Raw genomic sequence first — 13,188 nt, 5'->3', positions numbered from 1 at the left:
ATGATCATGTATCATACATTAATGGACATATTATCTCAGAAATGCAGTTGGAATACTAAGCAATAATGAAAATGATGTGAGTACAAGAAATTTAGCCTTTACAATCTAATCCATGATTTGCAGGAAAGAACTGCAGTTAACACAAGATTTCATCTCTAAACAATGAATTGCTCATGAAGGCTCTCAACCAATTGCTGTGATGAGTGCATTCATTTGTTTATTTCCTCTGCAGAAGCTGAACAAGCTTTCCATATTGTACATTGATAATATGTTTGTCACACTTCAGAAGTGAGGACAGCCAATGAAGTAGAAAGAAAATTCCATTTCCATGGTGTGTCCTTCTTTTTAGCATACTGGTAAGTTTAAAATCACTGTGAGGTTTAGATGCTTGAAAGTATTTTTTTTTTAAATTTACATTAGTAGTTCAGAATTTAAAATAATGTCAAAATGAATGTTAACACTTGATGAAGCTCCTTAGCTGCATCTATTGATTCCTACTGAACATTACTTCTTACTATCTGTCAGTTAGTCAGTTCTTAATCTCTTTTTCAAGAAACATTGAAAATTATGTGAAGTGAAAATTACGTGCAATTTTTTAAAGTGTGTGCAACTTAAGTCATGCCTTTGCAATATCTAAATATATTGACTGAAACGTGTTAGCTTTGCATCCTTTTGCCTAAGGTTGGTAACTTTAGTGAACCTACACTATAGCTGGGTCATCCTGCTTTCTTCATTGGCACACTATTAACTCTGTTCTTATCTTCAGAAATGACACTTCTATTATTGATTAAGAACAAATAAAAGGAAACTGGAAATAATTCCAGCTATATCTTTAAGACTCTTTGGTTTGTTCAGGTTATCCAGACCTGCTAACTTAAGAGGGTCTTTACAAAAAGAGGAAACAAATATAGAGAATACATTCAGATTACTGGTTTCCCTTGCTTAAACAATGTGACTTCAGTCAGTTTTGTTTTATTGTTTGTTTGTTTTTGTTTTGTTTGTTTGTTTGTTTGTTTTCCAAAGAAAATGTCAGGTTTATGAACAGAAGATAACCAAAAGATCTTTGCTACCTTGAGCACAGCAGGCATTGCTGCTGTTCAGAGTTTCTAGGCATGTGTTTCCAGCTGGTCTCAGTTCTCCCTCTTCCTTCCCTGTGAGGGACACAAGACAAATGCTTCTCTAGAGTATGTATTTTCTGTTTCTGCTGCATAGAAATACTCTTTAAGACCATACAATGTTCAAAACCCCATTATTGACATAATGAATTATTTTCTCTAGTTAGTTCTTGCTCAGATCATCCTGTAACCAATGTTTTGGATGGGACTTCCAATGTTTTGGCCAATTGACTCCATGAGGCAGCAAAACTTCCTCTTCCAGGTTGGCTGTATGAGAAAGACCTCTTCCCAGCAGCTTCTGGTCTGTCATCACTGACAGAGAGAGAGTGAAAGAGAAGGGAATACAGAGAAAATGAGAGTCTGAGCATAGTTGGTTCAGTCTGAAAGAGTTCAGGAGGTCTGCTTTCTTTCTTTACAGATTCTACCTAATCTTTGATCATATCTCTCTAGTACTCTTAATATCCCTAATTTATCCAGATTATTTTCCAATTTTATCTACACAATCATTGTCACAGCAAAAAGCTCTACTCGTAGAGGAACTGTCAGGTCCTTAAGGCAGCTAAGCCTGTCTTGAAGGAGAAGGGCTCAAATGCCAACAGGAGCAACAAAGTATCATATTTGATACATTAAAAAATGTGGGTTTGTGAATAAACCAGTACGCACCTGAGGATGCAACTATCTATCCTGTATCAGACATGTAACTATTCATCACTTATTTTTGTGTATGTCAACATAAGGAATGTTATCCTATCAAAGGAATAATAATATATCACTTTTCCATCTGAAGAGTTTGTTGCAGGTCGCTTCTCACCCAGCACAAGCAAAAACATATTTAAAGTTCCTAGCAAAAACCCTGAAACTGATAGTGTAAATGTGGTGAGCAGGCAAAAGCAGTAACCTAAAACAGTGGAAATGGAAGATGGCAAGTTTTGTTTACCTAATGACAGTGTTGAACTACCTAAAACATTTTAAACATATCAGGAAAAAAAGAAATTTTCTTGTGAAGTTAATGGGGGAAAAAATTGACATGACAATAATTCCATAAAATTAGCTGTTTGAATATTCATTAGAAATAAATATTTCAGTATTCTTCTAGTTAGAGTTCTAGAGAGTTGTCATAGCACTGTGGGGTGGTTTTTTGCTTTGAAAATCATTAAATGCTAATCGTGCAATTTTTGCTTAGTGTTTGTATCCATTAGAGTGCCACTTGGTGGTGCTCATCCATTTATTAATAGCAATTACATTACAAATGGCACTGGCACTAGCACTAAGGAAACAAAACAAAACATCGGAAACATTCAGTCCTTCTGGGAAAATGTGGCAGTTGCACATCCCGCTGAGATCTGGAGCCTTCAATGAGGTAGTTGATGGCTCTTTTAGCACCTTTTGTGCCCCACTGTGTCTGTCCCCACGTACATACCTAGGCTGGTCCCAAGATGCTGATAGTCAAGTCCTCCCTTACCCTGGGACAGGGTGACTTCACCTCCACCAGCTGGTGAGGCAGGTGTGGGACTCTTGGCCAATTGACAGGGTCCTTAACAGGACACTGAGTCAATTGACAGGGTCGTTAGCAGAGGAGGTGCCCAGAGTAGCTGCAAAGCTTCTGGACCTTGTTGTAGTGCCCACAGCCATATCTGACCACATTATAAAATGGGGCTACCACCAAAGGCCTCCTTTGAAGTGGTCTTCTTGGACCAGTGGGTCTGTGGACCGAAGCCTTCTCCTTAGACTGAGACGCTGTCTAAGGAGACTTCCCAGAATTGAGAGCACCTCACCTCCTTGTTTGCGTGAATGGTTATTTACTGGATATATCCTTGAATGAGTCCTTGCCTAACCCAGGTAAGTGAATATTTCTTGTGGGTACCCTGGAGTCAGAGGGCTCTGCTTTTGTTTCTTGTGAGTGTGTGCATGCACGGTGTGGATCCTCATTATTCTTATTTTGTTTACCCCAATAATCTCCTCAACTGATATCAGAACCTGTATTTTATGTTGTCGGAGTGTTAACTGATTTTATAAACCATGTTTCTAGTCAGTTTATTGGCTGTACTTTTCCGGTCAGAATAAAGTCTGTTTTGAAACTTGTTGTCCGTCTAAAACTGACTTTGGGGTGCCTCCGTGACAGAAAAGACATACCATATTTTAGACCTAAGAGCACCCACACTTTTTAGGTTTCGGTACTGTGTTATTCCTCCATTTCTATGTCACATTACAAAATATTCACTTCATGTATCTTTTAAAAAAACATCTGGCATGAAAGGTTAAGTTTACGAAGGACTTTCCCCTCTAAATAATTGGTTACCCTCCAAATCTGATGTTATTCTAGAAAGCAGTGCATGTATCATCTACCCAAGAAAAATACTAAAATTAAAATGTGCTCTAGGCATACTGCTTAGTTTTTTATCTTAACAAAATGAGAAAGTGTGAGCCACTGAAATTAATTCTTCCATCAGGATTATTGTGCTGGTCACAGCTCTGAATACAAATAGATGTGGGATCAATAAGCTTTTTACCATTTATAGCCCTTAAAATCTATATCCAAATCTCAGAAAACAGAGTGTAATGCCATAGAATAAAACTGCTCAATAAGAAACATGATGGGCACAGTATCTGAAGAGCAGAGACAGAAAGCTAACCCGAATTTCTGGCAATATAAGATTAATAAAAATAAGAAAGCTTTAGTTCTGATAGGAAGAAAATACACTGGGCCACTTTCAGAGGCTTTCTGGTGATTAAAGTGACTTTTGCCAATGTTCTACTTGCCTTTCAAAGTGACCCAGATTTACTAGATGTGATCCTGCTCTTCAGCAAGCAAAAGTATCTTCTCACAGAAGCAACTGCTCTTGGCTCCCAGCTCCCATTAAACTCATAATGTGGAGGGGGGTCCTGCTTCTTATACATTTTTGCCCTATGAGGGGTGCTCACAGCTCCTGTTAGGTGGGAACTCAGTAGGAAATGGGAGCCACCAGGTGATGAAGATGCCCTTGGCCACAGTTCTTGTATTTTGAAGCCACACCTTACAGGTCCCCTATGCTTTGAGCAAAGCAAAACGTTAACTTTCACATTGAGTGATAGTGAAGAAAAGATACAAATTAGAATGGAACTAAAATGGAGCCTTAGAAAGAAAAGCATTAAATGAAGAAAGAAGGACTACTTCCTGTACAAATTACTGAAGGTGATTAGTTACCTCTGAAGTTTAAAGGAATGAGGCATGCACATGGATTTTAAAATAGACTAAATTAATATCAATTGCTTTTAAGAATTCAGCAAGCTGAGAAACCTAATAATATCTCATATTTGAGGAGAGACAACTTAGCAACCTGCAGAGACGCATAAAAGAACAATTTTATGCCATGCTTATTGGTGTGCAATTAAGCGGGGAGTTTTTGACACCTTTCTTTAATGTAGCAAGTATTGGTTCTTATAATACATTACTCAGCTTCATTTGTGAAATACCCTACCATTTCTCGTGATGTACAACATCTGCAGTTTGCTTCTCAGAGGTTGTCTTGATGCTACAGTTAAATCCACTGATAATTTGTGATACATCTACATATAAGAACCCTAGAGTGAAGTACAGCTATTTTATTTCCTTCATGAGTTCACTGGGGAATGCACATATGAGCTCAAGTGATCACAAGTCATCATTGAGTGTATATATATATATATGTATGTATATATGCACATATATATATAAACTTACTGCTCTTCAGAAAGTTGTTAAACTACATCACAATGAGCTCAGACTTTTTTTTTTTTTTTTGTGCTATTATCCTTCCCTTCCTCTGTGGGAATGATTTCTTGCTGTGCCTTTCTCTCCTGCTGTTTTTTAGAGGTAGTTATTCTAGCACTCCTTGAAGGGTCAACATTTTGAACATTTAAAACTACGAATAATCACCAAAAGTAAAGTCAGGTTGAAAAGATAAACTAGTTCCTTTCACACCTTAAACAACCAATTGTTTTCTGATTGAAATGCATTTTTGTTGCGTTAACAGCACCTCTTTCAAGTCCCTTTTTATTTTTGGAGTATTCCTTTCATTTGAATTACAGGCTGTATATCTAATTCAGGGGCAATATATCTTTTCTTTCTTATTGATCATTACCCAAATTCTTTGTTAAATATTTAAAACAATATGTATTTCCTCTAATCTGTGAGTACAAGCAAAATATATTTATTTATTAACTGATAGGCTGCATCCAATAATGAGGTAGCTCCATCTGCTTCAGGCTTGGGTAGACTTATGGTTGTCATCTGTGACAGCTCAATTCTGTGTGCTGATTGCTTTAGAATTTTGCAGTAGTGCAGTTTTATCCTTCCGTTTTCATTAACAAGCCTGATAGAGTTTGTAACTACTGATGGGCTCTGCCTGCTCTGTCTTCTTTATAATATGCTGAGCTAACATAAGAGAACTATAAAACCATGCTCATAAGTATTCTTCACCTACATAAGGATTAGTATATTTGCTTTGATTTTATTTTTTTATCTCTTTAATTCTCTAACAACCTTGCCTCTTCTATCAATTAGTGTTTTGAGATGGATAACCTGTGAATGTGTGAGGAACATCTTTTAACCCAACAGGAATAAAATTGTTCTAATTAGAATAACAGTGGAAAACCATAAATTTGAACAGAAAATCTTTCATTTTCTAAACCACAAAGTTTACTTAGGTTTTATTCTATAGATCCCCACTGTTTGTGACTTGACAAGTTACATCTCTTGTTGAAAAGACCTCTTCAAAGGCAGCAGTAAATTTGTCATCTTCAGGTGCAGAAGCAACAGAAAAACAATTCTAGAACAACAGGAAAATATATTAGATACAGAAATAAGGTCACTGATCTGGTTCCAACATGGCTTTACATCTCAACAATGTGGCCAAAGAAGATTAAGCACCAAAACGTACCACATAATTCTTTACCAGTGTCAACTTATCATTATATTAATTCATTGTATAAGAGATAATTTTAACTTAATTTCCTTTTCAGCTTTTGTTCAAACGCCAGAGAAAAAGAAAAGATGACCTTGAAACTCATTGAAACTCATAGTTAGAGAGAATCAGGCCAAGTTAGAAAAAGAGCTTACTCAGCACTTTTTGCATGCAACCTAATACACTGGGATTTATAGATTATTTTCTGAAAAATTGGTTGTCAGGGATTTATGTTATTCTTAGGTTTTATACACACCTAACCAGTGGACAGAATGTATTCAATATTCAGTTTCAAAAGAACCATGACTTAAACTATTAAGGAACTCTACAGGAACTTTAAATAAATGATAGAATATTTTGTATATTTGACTTCTTTTCAGAATTCCTTCAAAATATCAAAAACTATTTATTGTTTTCCAGGGATGGTGTAAAGGGGTACTTTTCAGAATGCTTATAGCTTTTTTTTTCCTATTAAATCAAACATTTCTTTCCCATATGAAGTTTCACAGTCTAGCTTATTTCTTATTCCTGCAAAGACAAATCTGACCATATGAAATCATCCTTGATAAGAAAATATAAACTCTCTGATAAGATTCACTTAATGAAATGTCCATGGTGAAAATGTTTATCAATCCAGATTGTCAAACTCAATCATAGCACTTATCCCTAACCTCACTTCCATTTCAGAAAAATTTCTTAAAAAAATTAAGAATTTCAGCACACAGTCTACCTGTTTTCCATGTCTCTATGCTTCCATTTATTCTAGTAGTATTAATACTTCATAATTTCTAATATGTATATCCTGGTAGATATCCCCAGTAGTCTGTAGAGCCCATTGAACTGAAATAACTTCCTTCTTGCAAAGCTAAGTCTTGTAGCCTCATTTGTACCTCCTTTTTCTTTTTTCTCATAGTGTTCATAATCAGAATTCCATTGATTTAGCTTTGTTTAGGGCTTATTATGGGAAATTTTGTCATGTGAATTTTCCCACTGTGAGACAAAAAGTAGTTTTTGTATTTGCAGCCTCAGGTGTTCTGTAGCTAAACAAGAAGCTATTGTGGTAACTCCTCATGGTGGCTTTTCTGCAGGCAGATTTTCAGGACATGATATTCTCTGAGACAAAGCTAAATGCAGCTGACATTTCATCACAGCTGAGAGAGTAGTGGGAGAGGTTTGGCCTGACTGAGGGTTTACTTTGGCTGAAGAGTGATCTCTGTGGAAAGCTGAGCTCTGATTACTGACACGCTATTGACCTGTGACTGTGTGATGGATGTGAAAGATCAGCATCTAAGTTTTGCATATAGGAAAAAAAAGTCTAGAACAATAGTAATGCCTCTTATGTAATGTTCTAATAAATAATGCTTGTCCATTCCTTCTGTTTCTCATTATTTTTCTCCTCTGCTTGTGACTATTTATGTCAAGGAGGACAAAGACCTGTAAAGTACTGGGGCCAGGATTCTCAGAGGACTAAATACACTTCTCTGACTTGACAGGAGCAGGAGTGGCTAGAGCTGGTCTTCATAGTAGCAAGCATGACAAAAATATTGTTTGCTTCAATGCATGACATCCTTTTCTCAAAAAGGTCTATTTGTAACTTCCTCTTATTGCAGAGTTAAGTTTAATTCGTACTTATCCCCAGAAGGTAACATAGCAACTATATTTAATCTTCAGCAGTGACAGGTAGAAATACTTCAAATAGAAAAGTCTTACAGCAAAATGCAGAATGCATCCATGTAAAAGCCTGAAAATGCCAAATGAGAAGTCAACCTAAGTTTAATTAATTAAACTCTCAGTTTAGTGTCTTTATCACATTTTTGTTTGTAATTCTATATACATGGGGGTCTTATCTGAAAGAGGTCGCTGCATTGCTGCGTGTTTTTTTTTTTTAATAAGTGAGATAATACTAATTAGATCTGTCTGAAAACTTGAGTGTATGCTTATTAATGCTTCGTGAGCATTTCTTCTATATTTTTCAGTGAAAAAACAAAGTAAACGTGAATGTGAACTCTAGCAACAACAGTGAAGAATATAGCTTCAGATCACTGGCCACTGATGAAAAGAGTCCTAGAATTTGAGATTTTCTTTGCAGATACAATTTTAAAATGAAAATTGTCCTTAGACAGACACTGAACAGGCAGACATGACAAGAGAACACCTGTTTCCTAGTGTATGGCAAATGCAACTATAGAATTAGTGTTACATTCTCATTCTACTAATACTCTAACTATTAATAGGAGAGGAGGATGCATATAGCTGATAGAGCCGCTGAGATAGACTCATTTGCTGCTTTTTCTTTCTCCTAAGAGTAGTAGGTAAGGTGACAGTTAGTGTCATTTAACTTTTCTATTGGTACAGATATTTTATGACTGTGCATTTATACCACATTTTAACTCTGCATTTACACACAGTATGTTTGTATTAGGCCATGTGAATCCACTGAAAGGTGAATAGTGTTGACAAGAAGAAAATAAAATGTGTATTTACTTCTGTATCTATACATGCATACAGTTAGGCATGTCATAACATAATGTTCAGCCTCTTTTTTGAATAGATTTAAAAGATATTATTATATAAACATATAGCATTTAAATTGAGGGAAAGGTAATAAGTGACAAAAGCAATAACACTCAGTGCTAATGATGCAAAGTACATCACCATGCACTGAGTACATTATTGTTACAAGGTTATGCCAAAAAGCCTCAGGCATTGTTGAAGCTGAAGATAACACAGAGTTGCTCTCTGAGAAGCTGTGCTGGTTTTTGCTCAGAGTCAATTTTCTTCATAGTAGCTGGTATGGTGCTATGTTTTGGATGTGTGACCAGTGTCACGATTAGGGTTGTTTTAGCTATGGCGAAACAGGGCTTACACAGCATCAAGGTCTTTTCTGTTTCTTATGCTGCCCAGAGAGACAGTAGACTGAGGAATGGGCAATTGATTGGGAGGGGTCCCAGCCAGGCAGATCACCAGAACTAACTGAAGAGGTACTCCATGCCATAAAGAAGGAGGAAGGGCGAATGTTCAGAGTTATGGCGTTTGTCTTCCCTAGCCACTGTTATGTGTGATGGAGCCCTGTCTCCCTGGAGATAGCTGAACACCTGCCTGCTGATGGGAAGTAGTGAATGAATTCCTTGTTTTGCTTTGGTTACATGTGCAGCTTTGGCTCTACCTGTTAAACTGTCTTTATCTCAACCCACGAGATTTCTCACTTTACCCTCCTGGTTCTCTTCACCATCTGACTGTTGGACTGAGCAAGAGGCTATGTGGGGCAGAGCTACCTATTTGGGTTAAACCACAACAGAAGCTTATATGCAAGGTCTTAATCCACCGTGCTAATCCATAATGGTGGACTTTCAGGCCTGTATGAAGCTTGTTGGATAGATTCTTTCCGTGTGTTCCGGTGGCACTACGATAAGAGTGACAGAAGAAAGGAATAGAAAGCATTCTCTATGTATAAACAAAGGATGTTTTTATAGCATGCTGTCATTCTGTCAAGTTAACACTTCAGAAACACAGCATCACCTTTTTTTAAGAGTGTGGTTTAAAAGCTAGTATGAAACTATTGTGAAAGCTGTGCAAATTCTGCACCTTGAGACTACTTTTGCCTATGTGTTTTAGCAGAAGTAGAGAGTCTCCCCCACCAGAATGTCCTTTTTTCTTAACAGCTTATGACGTTTCAATCTCCCATTCTCTCAAATCCTCTACCTTTCCCTTTCTTAATCACTCTGCATAATGAAAAGTCCATGTATTAAGAAAGGACAGAGGTTTTCCAGCCAAGTTTCCACTCAAACTAACCAGCCTTTGAATCTTATTATGTACCATAGGGAATATTGAATTCACTTTTGTCAGTAAGACTTTATTACATGACATGAAGCTGAGCCAGATTATATCATTGACAGCTGCATAATATAAATTGACAGGACTTGATTTGTGTAGTGGAAAACACTAGAAGCAAAATGAGAAATGTATTTGCTTCATTTTGATCACCAAAGCTGTGCCCATTTATGCTATTCAGTAGTAGGGTCATTTGTTAAAAACAATTAATTTATATTCATAAGAATTCCAATTTTACTTAGCTTAAAGAAAGAATAAGTAAGCTAAGTATCTCACAGAGATTTCACTGGAAAGCGTGGTATGTACTCCCATGGCTTTGCTTTTCTGTTACCTTATGCACCTGCCTTATCCACAAAGGGTAAATTTTCATCCAGTCTTTTTTTGTCAACAAGTGGATTATCCTTCACCAAGAAAATGATCTTCCTGATGGACTCAAGACTGCTGGAGAGATTTTCTGTTCTTTCATCCATCTATGAATATTTATCACTCTACCAGGTGAGGCTAATGAGAGTTTGATTTAAAACCCATTGAACTCAAAAGGACTCTTTCAGATTATTTTAATGGGATTGGATTCTGACCCTAAGATTTTATATCAGTAGATGTTATTGAGAGCTGTAAGCATTCTGAGGAGATAGGAAATGAACACATAGGAGCAGAGTGTCATTTGTGTGTATAAAGATACTGCATGTTTCAGGTTTCATGAAGAGGTTTTCATTTAGCTGCTATATCAACTACTTGACAAATGAAGCTGACCTTAGTGTTTTACTCACTGAATGTCAAAACTCTGCTTATTTTTTTATCTCTTACTAGCCTGCATTCTGTTTGATACTCACAAGAAGTTTGCACTGTTCTGCAAACAGTAGTGAGACATTTGTAGAAGTAGCTGCCTAAATTGTGGTTGGAAGGCTGTTCTGTAAAGTAATGGAGCAAAATACTTAGAGGCTTATAAAGATTAAAATCATTAGGAGGATCTCCCAAAGTAAGAGACCTGTGTCTTATGTGTGCATATATATATCTTACATTTTAGCTGACAAATGGTGAAAGTGTGTCATACATAGATGAATACAAATAATAATATCTATCTATCTACACATGCATTTAAATTGAAGTGAGAATATTAAATAGTTTGTAAAAATTGTGGTAGAATCTGCTTTACATGTGTACATATATGCATCCAAAGAATTAAAGTTGACAGCTCAATGTCCAAATGGAAAACAGTAATGAGTGATGTCCAAGGGTCCATACTAGGAACAATACCATTTAATATCTTCATTGATGACCTAGGTAGTGGGAATGAATGCACCCTCACCGAGTCTGCAGATGACACCAAACTGAGTGAAGCAGTTGATGTGCTTGAGGGATGGGATACCATGCAGAGGGACCTTGACAGACTTGAGGAGTAGGCCCATGTGAACCTCATATTCAACAACACCAAGTGCAAGGTCCTGCACCTAGGTTGCAGAAATCCCCAATATTTGTAAAGACTTGGGGATGAAGTGATTGAGAGCAGCCCAGTGGAGAAGAACTTGGGGATATTGGTAGATAAGAAATTGGATATGAGCTGGCAATGTGTGCTTGCAGCCCAGAAAACCAATCACATCCTGGGCTGCATCAAAAGAAATATGACCAGCAGGTCAAGGGAGGTGATTCTGTCCCTCTGCTCACATGAGACCTCACTTGGAGTGTTGCATGCAGCCCCAGGGCCCCCCGACACAAGAAGGACATATACCTGTTAGAATAGGTCCAGAGGAGGGCCACAAAAATTGTCTGATGGCTGGAGAATCTCTCCTAGGAAGACAGGCTGAAAGAGTTGGGCTTATTTAGCCTGGGGAAAAAAGACTCCAAGGACACGTTATAGCAGCATTTCAATATAAAAAGGCAGCTTATAAGAAAGATGGAGAAAGACATTTACCAGGTCCTATAGTGACAAGACAAGGGTAATGGTTTTAAACTAAATGAGAATAGATTTAGATTGGACATAAGGAAGAATTTTTTTCTTATAAGGGTGATGAGACACTGGAACAGGTTGCCCGGAAGTTGTGGATGCCCCATCATTAGAACTGTTCAAGGTCAGGTTGGATTGGGCTTTGGGTGACCTGATCTAGTGAAAGGTGTCCAGCCCAAACCATTCTAAAATCTTATGACTCTGTGTATGGGAATATAGCGGAAGATTGGCGAGGAGGTTAGTTAAATGTAAATACACTCCAGTGCCTTGCACCTGTCTGTGGAAAAAGCACCTACATCACACTAATTGTTTTAATGACCTTGTGTGCTTGATGAGTAGAACCTCTGTGTTAGATAACATAGGCCTGTGAGAAACTCTGGGCACCTTATCACTATGTCTGAGATTCCTGCTTTGTTGTGAGAAAGAGTGGGAGGCTGAGCCTGCCTGAAGCCTTGAAATACAGGTGAGCTCAGCAGGCCCAGCGATCTTCCAGCCGGGTTGAACTGACCAGCGCCTGCATCCCTGCCTGTGTCACCTCTGCCTGGGAGCTCAGGTGCTAGTTCAGAGATCCCTCAGTAGAGGGGGAACTAAAATAAAACTTGCTCTTTGCAATGCATTCGTGGCCTCTGGCTCTCCTTGCGACGTGCCTGCGTATGTGTACACACTTTGATTCTACGACTCTACGATATATATCATATACATAAACAGCAAATTTTAGAGGCTTATCAGACCCTTTCTAAATTTGACAGTCTTTGAGATTTGTCCTTCACTTACTATGAATGTAACTAATTCTGAAGAGACAGAGGAGTGATTGCTGCAGTGACTAATGGAAAGGGCATACCCAGAAGTACCTTTGCATGAAACTATGGTAAACACTTCTTACCTCCCTGTTTTTGAGCAGATAACCTGCCCTGGCAAAGCTGTATTTTACTTTTCTTGTGAAATAAATATTGAAAGCTGTATGGACACAAGGTGACTTATTACTCAGCTAATTTCTCAGGATCTACTGCACCTTGGCTAGCACTGGCATTCAGGTCTAACTCTGTCCCTCCCTACTGTAAACGTGCTGGCTTTTGACATAACAGAAAATAATATAATGGCAAAACACATTACAATAAGATGCTGAACAACTATTAGGCTTTCTTGGGGAATGCTAAAGTGTTCAGTTTCAGTGTTTTGAGTGTTTTGAAGAAGGAAGATTTTAATTTCTGTTACTGTTGATGTGAAGAACGAAAGCATGAAACATAGCCTTACAATGAAAAATCTTGGCTGAAGAGGACCTTTATTTGAGAATCACTGGCAGCTTTGGTCATTATTCTGGAGCAATATTATTCCTGAAATATATTATAATTGGGTTAATTTATACTATTTGTTC

This window comes from Patagioenas fasciata, chromosome 1 (genome assembly GCF_037038585.1).
Source record: "Patagioenas fasciata isolate bPatFas1 chromosome 1, bPatFas1.hap1, whole genome shotgun sequence".
NCBI classification, from domain to species: Eukaryota; Metazoa; Chordata; class Aves; order Columbiformes; family Columbidae; genus Patagioenas; species Patagioenas fasciata.
The sequence above is the reverse complement of the archived record's forward strand: the minus strand, read 5'-3'. Positions refer to the sequence as shown.